General features: G+C 49.2%; 1 long non-coding RNA gene across 1 annotated transcript; it reads left to right on the plus strand.

Annotated features, from left to right (window-relative positions):
* The first annotated feature begins 1,205 nt into the window (after positions 1 to 1,205).
* LOC114623097 lies at positions 1,206 to 8,356 on the plus strand. Its single transcript, XR_003711710.1, has 3 exons — positions 1,206 to 1,322; positions 4,778 to 4,830; positions 8,317 to 8,356. It is a non-coding gene; the product is annotated as an uncharacterized LOC114623097 (long non-coding RNA).
* Positions 8,357 to 8,565: the final 209 nt, after the last annotated feature.

The following is an 8,565-nucleotide window of genomic DNA, read 5'->3' on the forward strand; positions in this document are numbered from 1 at the left end:
GCACTGTGGAGTAGTGAGGGGGACCCCGTACTGCCAGCAGGGGTACAGGGAATAGGAGGACCCCGTACTGCCAGCAGGAGTATAGGAAATAGGGGGACCCTGTACTGCCAGCTTGGGTACAGAAAATAGGGGGATCCCACACTGCCAGCAGGGGTACAGGGAATAGGGGGACCCTGTACTGCCAGCAGGGGTACAGGAAATAGGACTGAGGAGAGTGAGCAGGACCCTCAGGCTGGCTGCAGAGGCTACTTCTGTCAGAGAAGGTGCACTGGATGTCAAGAAGTGGGTTACAGCTGGGAATGTACTTACCTCAGTGGGCAGACCGCCTGCCTGGCAAGCAAGAAGCCCTGGCTTCCAGAGCAAGCTGGGTGAGCTAGCACACACCTGTTACCCCAGCACTCCGGAGGCAGAGGCTGGAGGATCGGCAGATCAGTGTCCCTGAGCACATAGGGAGTTTGAGGCCAGCCTGCGTTATGTGAGACTCCATCTCAAAGGAAGAATCCAAACTCCACCAAAAAAACCAGTGGATCATGTCAATTTCCCTTTGTCATCTTCCCCTCTTCCCACCCCATGACTGTTCTCTGTACTCTCTCAGGTTCTGCTTATAACAGACACACACACATACATACACACACACATATACACACGCGCATACACACACATACACTCACACACACTCACACACACATACACATTCACACACATACACACTCACACAGACGTGTGTACACACACTCACACACACATACACACACACACAGAGACACACACACTTTGCTTCTGTAAAAAAAAAATATTTTGGTTCTCTTTTACTTTGGCAAACATTTCCTCATCCTTCCTCGGGAACAGTCAAGCAAAGAATTAATTTAGATTTGTGCGACACTGGGCCTCTCATTAAATGACTGCCACTATCTCTGGGAAGCCCTGGTGACTGGTTTAATGATCTCACTCCTTACATTCTTAAAAAAAAGTGTGGCGCGCCTCTGGCTCCGTCTTCATTCTGCTGGCAGATTTAGGCTTCCTTATCTTCCTCTGTACTCTAAACGCATTCCCAGAATCCCCATCGGCTTCTCCCAGTCCCCCATCCCTCGCTCCGTCTCCTGTTCTGTCTGCCCCTTTTGGTTGTCAGCCTTTCCCATTTTTCTCCTATTCTAATAAAAAACTTTATTTTACCCAGGATTGTATTTTATACTGAAAAGAGACAATGGTCACTGTACTCTCTGGAAGCTGGTACTGGAGGTGTCCATGGGGCCCAGGGAGCTGGCAGGACTGGAGACTCCCGCACAGCTGTCGAAATGGAGCCAGCCCTTCATTTCACTGAGGTGAATATAGAAGAGAGGAAGTTATCTCTTGAGTGCCGGCTCTCGATGAAGTGTGACAGGAGATGAGGATTACACCAGGCTGTCAGCCTCCCTGTAAATAGAATGCCAGGAAGGGGGTTTAAAATCCTTTTGCAGCAAGCTGGAAGAAACTGAACATTTCCACACCAGTAGGTCATGGCGAGGGTGGCCCTCACGAGCATCGGGTTTTCCTATCCTTCTCTGTCTAATAGGGTCTCATATAGCCCAGACTAGTCAAAACTACCAAGGATGAGCTTGAACTTCTGAACCTCCTGCTTCCACTTCTTGAGTGTTGAGACTGTAGGCATGTGCCACAAAGTCCAGTTTATGTGTGCTGGGGATTGAATCCAGGCTTTCAGAGTATGCTAGGCTAACACACGCCATCTGAGCTTCATCCCAGAACTGCACATACTGCTTTTCTGAGTGCTTGGCCCTGCAGGAACGTCACCTGGCTGGGACACTGAGCCGGGGCAGGCACAGGCTGCAGAGACAGGAGGGTTATGCATTGGGCCGGTCCTCTTCCATCCTGCCTAGGGCTCAGGAGTGGAAATGCTTGGAAGGCAGTGAGTGTATCCCAATAAACAGGAGCACTGATGGAGGCTGCAGGTCTGGAGGTCATGCCTTTTTGTTCTTCAAGCATCTAGAAGCAACAGGGAAGAATAGAACCTGGGCTACAGAGGGGACTGACGGGGGTGGGGTGGACACAGAGAACACTTTCATAACATCGCCTGTTGATTTAGAAAGACGATTCAGAACAAACCACAATTTGTTTCCATAGTCTAATATCTCAAGTCAGAATGGATCTCCATGGTGACGTGCTGGAGTTCACGTCGGTGTGGTTCTTAGCATGTGTGTGAGAAGCCAATCTTAAGGCACGGGGGCACATCAGAGATATGTGTATACAAATTTTAATGTGTATCTTCTTAGGAACCCAGATAAAATCTTTAGTTCTAATAAAATAATAAGGGAATTAATTTTAGGCCATTCTCTGATATACATGTGGTTTTCTTCATTTATTAAAGATGCGGGGAAATTTACATACCAAGGAGATGGATATGCCTGTCTGTTTAACACAATCCAAGCCTTAGATATACTAATTTGATACTTAATATGCTGAGGAATGCTGGTAGGAAAATATCAAAGTCCTTGTTTTGGTAATTAAATGATTATGCTACTGTAAGAGCAGAAAGCTTTGTGCGTTAAAAACAACACAATTCATAACACACGGTGGCCTCAGATCTGGGCAGAGCTGCTTCAGGCACTGTTGGCTCCCATCCCATGGCATGAGCTCTGTGCAAAGTTCACGTGTGTGGTCAGCCTGTTGGCTGCAGAGCCAGCCCAAGAGGAGACACCGCCAGCACAGTCATAAGCTGGCAGGACGCCACACGTGCTTGGGTTTGGACTCATTTTGGGAATTGCACATAGAAACCTTATATTGCTGCAAAGTTTTCACTGGCTATGTGCTCAGATCTGTGACCAAAGGTAGGGAGGTTTCCAGTTGCAGTTGGAGAGGCTTTGTTTTAGCTAATGTCACTTAGATTTGATGGAATTCTCTGGTATCTCTGATGGTAGCACCTGTTGTCAACAGGAGAAAAACATACACGTCCCTTATCCATGGAACTTGTGTTCCGGGATCTCCAGTGGGTTCTAAGGCCAAACCCTAAATATGTTATGTCTTTGTCCATACAGACTACCTACAGAAAAGCCCATTTAACAGATTTGACCTGCAAGAGGTTAACCACAACAATGAATAACTATGACAGTGTATCACTGTGGGGTTGTTAGCAGGCAGAGTAAGGGTCCCATGAACTTAAGCACCGGGGTCCTGTGTTAGGTACTTTTCCCAGCACTGTGACAAGCTCTCTGAGAAAGTGACTAAAGAAAGTGTTCACTGTGGCTCACAGTTCTGAGGTTCAGTCCATCATAGTGAGAAGTCATAGCTGCAGGACCCCAAGGCAGCGGGGCACACTTCACATACAGTCAGGAAGCAGTAGGAAGTCATAGCTGCAGGACCCCGAGGCAGCGGGGCACACTTCACATACAGTCAGGAAGCAGAGAGGGATGAACGCTGGGGTTCAGCCTGATCTCTCCCTCTGTTCAGTCTGAAATTTCAGGCTGTATTCAGGATGGGTCTTTGCTCCTTAATGAAATATTTCTGAGTATGTCCTTCTGGACATCCCTGGAGATGTGCTCCCATGTTGGCTTTAAGTCTTGTCAAGCTGGTAATCAATATGCGCCATTATAGTTACCAGGACAGTTGATGGATCTGATAACCCAGATGGCTACAAGGTTCCAACGGGGCGGATAGTGTACACTGAGTGGATACCGGGTTCCAACAGGATGGATAGTATATACCAAGTGGATACACTGCACAGAGGGAGATCCATTCTCTAGATGAGGGGATAGGGTGCAGCTTCCTCACACCACTTCTAGTGAAACTAAGTTCTTTCTTTCTGGAACTTTCCACGGTGTAGATTTAGACTGTGGTTTCTGTAGGTGGCAAAGCGCTGGAAAAGGAAGCCATGGAAAAGAGAGGAGCGACACAATCAGGTATACCAGACGGAATCAAAGGCAGGAAACATGCACCTCAGCCAGGAAGAAGGACGGGGAGAGTTTAGTGAAGGGACGATGAGTTGGGGAGGGACAGGATCACAGGAGTCAACTGTGCCAAGGAGCAGTCTCTAAGAACTGTGCAGCGCCCAGAGGGGCAGGAACACTACAGCACCCTTAAGACCTGAGCTTAGGGGACACCTAACAGAGTTAGAGGTGATGCAGCCGCCCTGAAAGCTTCGAACCAACAGGACAGGAGACTGACATCCCAGCCTCAGCCCAGCCTCATCCAGCTGCAGGATGTCTTCCCAACCCTCAGTCAGATTCCCAGAGGAGGTGAGAGGGCTAAGAAGCCTGTGAGGCCACGACTGAGATCAAAATTTCATGGCCCAAAGCAGGGTTGAGGAGGGGAGAGCCTAGATCTGCAGGGGTAAATGATGTCACCATTCCGTTGTTTATGGGACAGACTACAGGGATGGTTCTCATAGGTAGAGGACTTTGCTGAAGTGCAGGACAGGAGACGATACCCCTGGAGGCGTTGCTACTGAGTGAAGTGAGCATACCAGGGGCTGAGATCTGTGGTGTGCTCCTGAGCTGGGTGATGTGTGTGAGCATAGGAACAGCGTCTTCGTTCTGCTGCTTCCTGGGCTGCCCAAACCAGAAACCTGAAATTCCCAGGCTCTTCTAAATGGGAGCAGTGAGGAGAGATGCTGCTGCCACCGCCGCCACCGCCGCCGCCGCCACTGCTGCTGCCTCTGACCAATGCAAGTTCTAAGTTTTGATGCTAATAGTGGAGCAGATCCCTAGAGCAATGGAAATTTCTGGAAGGGTGCCTTAGGTCCTGGCAATCTTTAGGTGAGTTCTCATGGCTGATTTGTGATTTCCAGAGAGAATTCCTGAGATGTCTTCAAGACGTGTGGACAATTGGAATGAGTAACAGGTAAGTGGGGGTGCCCCTGGGTAGTAGGGTTAACTCCCTCACCCCATCCCTGATACTCTGGAGGCCAGAGTTCAGGAGTCTCTGCGGGTAGCAGGTTAGGATGTCAGGGACTCCCTTTTCACTTCTAGCAGATCTCAAAGGGAAGGGAAGTCCACTCTGCAGGGCAGTCCCAGGGCAGTCCCAGGGCAGTCCAGGATGGTGAAATCACAGAGCATCCTGGCCATCAACTGCTCCGACAAGGCCGATTTTCTCTCTTCCCTTTTCAGACTTGCGTTGGGTTCCGTTTCCAGCCAGTGGGAGATGGATGGTTTCATTACTTGCGGCGCTCAGCAATAAATCTCGCATTTGCAGTGGAGGCCAGCTTTCCCCTTACTTTACCTCCCCTGTCCTGTGATTCATCACGTTTAATCTTTCCTTTACCTTTGAATCTGGGGGCTGGGGAGGAGCAGAGGCCCCGGGGACTGAGGGGCTGTCACTCCTCAGAGGCTGAGAAGAAGGGACTGTCTGCTGACAGGGTCACAGCTCGAGGTGGGCTGGAGCATTGGCAGCCTCAGTGTCAGGGAAGGAACTGTAAAGGGACCTTGGGGGACCTGCATCCTGGTTTGCCAAGAAAGTCTCCCAGAGAAGAAGGGGAGAAAGCTGAGCGTCAGACAGAAAGGAAGCAGCCATAAAGTTCTCCGCCAGGGGAGTGTTGAAGAATCTAATTCCTGATGAAATGTGTTCTTGTTTGTGTACAATTAATTTTCCTCCCAAATGAAGGGCTTTGTCTCTCACTCTGTGTTTCAATAGCAACCACGCAATTAAGGCAGCGCGCACGTCTCTCCTCAGAAAGGGGCAACTTGGTGCTAACATGGTGGGAAGCAATCATTGCTTCCTGGGTCTAAGAAGAAGAAGAAGAAGAAAAAAAAAAAAAAAAAAACAAAGAGCCAAAGAAAATTGCTTCAAATAGAGACTTGGCTCCCGCAGGGATGATGTCATTTGGAAAATGTGAGCTGGACGTCCCTGTGAATGGAGGGGCCACAGGAACCCTGTTCTGGCTGCAGGGAGCTAGGGCAAGGAGGCGGGAGGCTGGGGGGCTGGAGTCTGCCCCAGGGCCAGAGGGAGCCAGGTCCTGACTCAAAGCCCTGCAGAGCCCAGGCGGCAGGTGTGCATGAGGCGACTTTTTTTTTCAATACAGGATTATTTGCAAAGAAAACACTCAAATCCAGTCTCTTGTTCTTCTTGAGCTAACTTTTATTTTGTTGATTTCTATAGAGATATGCCTTTTTAAAATCATGTTAGAGACCCTGGACAGAAAGGCGCATCTATGAGGGTGCTTCCAGAGAGGTGTAACGGAGTAGGAAGACCTATTCTTGATATGGACGTGAGAATCTCTATGGCCAGGGCGGGATGGAGGTCGGGATAAAAGAAAGAATGGAGGGAATCTGTGAACAGGGGCTTATTCTCCCTCCCTCTCTCCTCCCCTTCTCCCCTCTTCCCTCCCCTTTCTCCATTCCTACCTCTTCCCTTTTCTCCTTCCCTTCTCTCTCTACCTCCCCCTTACTCCTCCTCCTTACCCCTTCTCTGCCTCTCTTCACCCCTCTCCTCCATGGCTACCATGACGTGAGCTGCTGTCTTTCATCATGCCCCTCCCACCAATGAACTCAAACCTCTGAAACCGGAAGGCAAAGCAAATCCTTTGTCGGCGAAATTGTTTCTGAGAATTAAGGACAAGCTCCCCTTCCCATTCTTTTTCCTATATACTTTCTATCTGAGTAAGAGCAAGCCCCTAGTTCTTCAAAGCTATCTATATATTATCCCCCGGAGTTTGAAAATACAGTAAACCGAAGACCAGTTCCTCTTGTCAGCACTAGCTGTAGTAACTGGCTGAGTTTCCTCCTGTTAGGAAAGGCCTGGCTCCCAGTCAGCCCATGGTCTGCTACAGTGCTGTCTCTTCAGCATGCTTCAGCTCTGTTTTCAGTTTGGTTTTCCCAAGTTCTCAGGCCATGTATGGTGATTTGAACTTGCTTGGCCCATGGGGAGTGGCACCACTAGGAGGTGTGGCCTTGTTGGAGGAAGTGCATCACTGTGAGGGTGGACTTGGAAGTCTCCTATGCTTAGACTCCTCCTGGTGTGGAAGAGAGCCTCCTCTAGCTGCTTTTGGATTGTAGTTTCTTTCTGGTTGCCTTTGGATCAAGATGTAGAACTCCTGGCTCCTCCAGCACCGTGCCTGCCTGTACACTGCCATACTTCCAATCATGAAGATAATGCACTAAACCTCTGAAACTGTAAGCCCGCCCCGATTAAGTGTAGTCCCTTATAAGAGTTGCCTAGGTCATGGTGTCTGTTCACAGCAGTGGAAACCCTAGCTAAGACACCATGTGTTCAGTGCAGCACAGTGAGTCATGTGTCCTTTCTGGACACATGTGTACATCTGTGTTCATGTGTGTGTCTGTGTGTGTGTGTTTACATGAATGTAGGGAGCTCAAGGCCAGCCTGGACTGCATGATACACTGTCCCAAGAAAGAAAGAATTGGAGTTACTTTTGTTTCTTGATCTGGCCTACTTTGCATTTTTACATCTAGTTGGGGGATGTCCAGAATGGGAAGCAAGAATGTGTTCTTCTGAGAGCTCTCTGTCTTGGGTCCTCAGTCTCCTCTCTCCTCGGTTCCTAAGAGGTCTTTGCATATTACAGAAAAACACAGTCACTACATCATTAAATAACACAAGTAGCCCATGAGGGCGGAAAGATGTGCTAAGTCTGGGGGATTGCTCAGTGGGGCATGGTGTTCACTACCAAACCTGGAGACTTGAGTTGGAACTCTGGGACTGCGTTGTGGAAGGAGAGACCTGACTTCTGAAGACTGTCCTCTGACCTCTATATGTGTACCAGTACGTGGTCTCACATGTGTGTGTGTGAACATACAAGCATAAAATGTAAGAGCAAAGTAGACACATTAGCTGAACATTTTTTTTTAAAGTGACAAGTTAACTAAAAGTATGTGTAACTGCACAGGATGCCCATGAATAATTAAGGGGCAGCGCATGGTGGCCGCATTTCAAGGAGGCTCATTCCTCAGCCTGTCACCTTCCCTGGGCTGCACGGCAAGACCTGCTGAAGATTCTCTTAATTAAATTTTATTTGTGAAGAAGATGAGCCACATCTATTTCCCAAATCCTTCGTTCTTACAAACTCAGTGATGTTGTCTCTGGGCAACGCTTTTCTGCTCCGAAGAGAAGGACTGTCGTCTGCTGCCTCCCTCCTCCTACCCAAGGAGGAACTATCACCTGAGCCTCCTCAGGTCATCCGTCGTCCTCGAAGGATCCATCCTGAAGCATCATCTGAAAATTATGGCTCCCGAGAAAGAATAAAACACACTGTTCCCTGTCAGGACGGACTTCCCTCCTGCCAAGCTTGCCCGTTGCCCCTGCTAATGACTTCTGTCCCCAGTGTGGCTCTTTCTTTCTGTCACTTCTGGATCTGTATTGTTGACACCTTTTTTCTAGGTGTCTCTGAAGCCCTGAAAGGCCTCTCAGCTTGGCATGGCCCCCTTCCCGTCCCCAGCTCGCTCTCTTGAGGCCCGTGTGTGACTTGACAGCGTTCCTGCCTTGCTGGCCACCTGCCCCACTCTGAGGAAGGACACTCTCAAGTTCAAGGTCCCTGGCAGGTAAACAGCACGATTTCAGATTCACAGACATCCTCTCCCTCCTGCATCAACTGCATCGGGAGAACCGTTGCTCGGCACTGCTTGCGAA

The sequence above is a fragment of the Grammomys surdaster genome, unplaced genomic scaffold, assembly GCF_004785775.1.
Source record: "Grammomys surdaster isolate TR1022 unplaced genomic scaffold, NIH_TR_1.0 193, whole genome shotgun sequence".
In the NCBI taxonomy this organism is placed as follows: Eukaryota; Metazoa; Chordata; class Mammalia; order Rodentia; family Muridae; genus Grammomys; species Grammomys surdaster.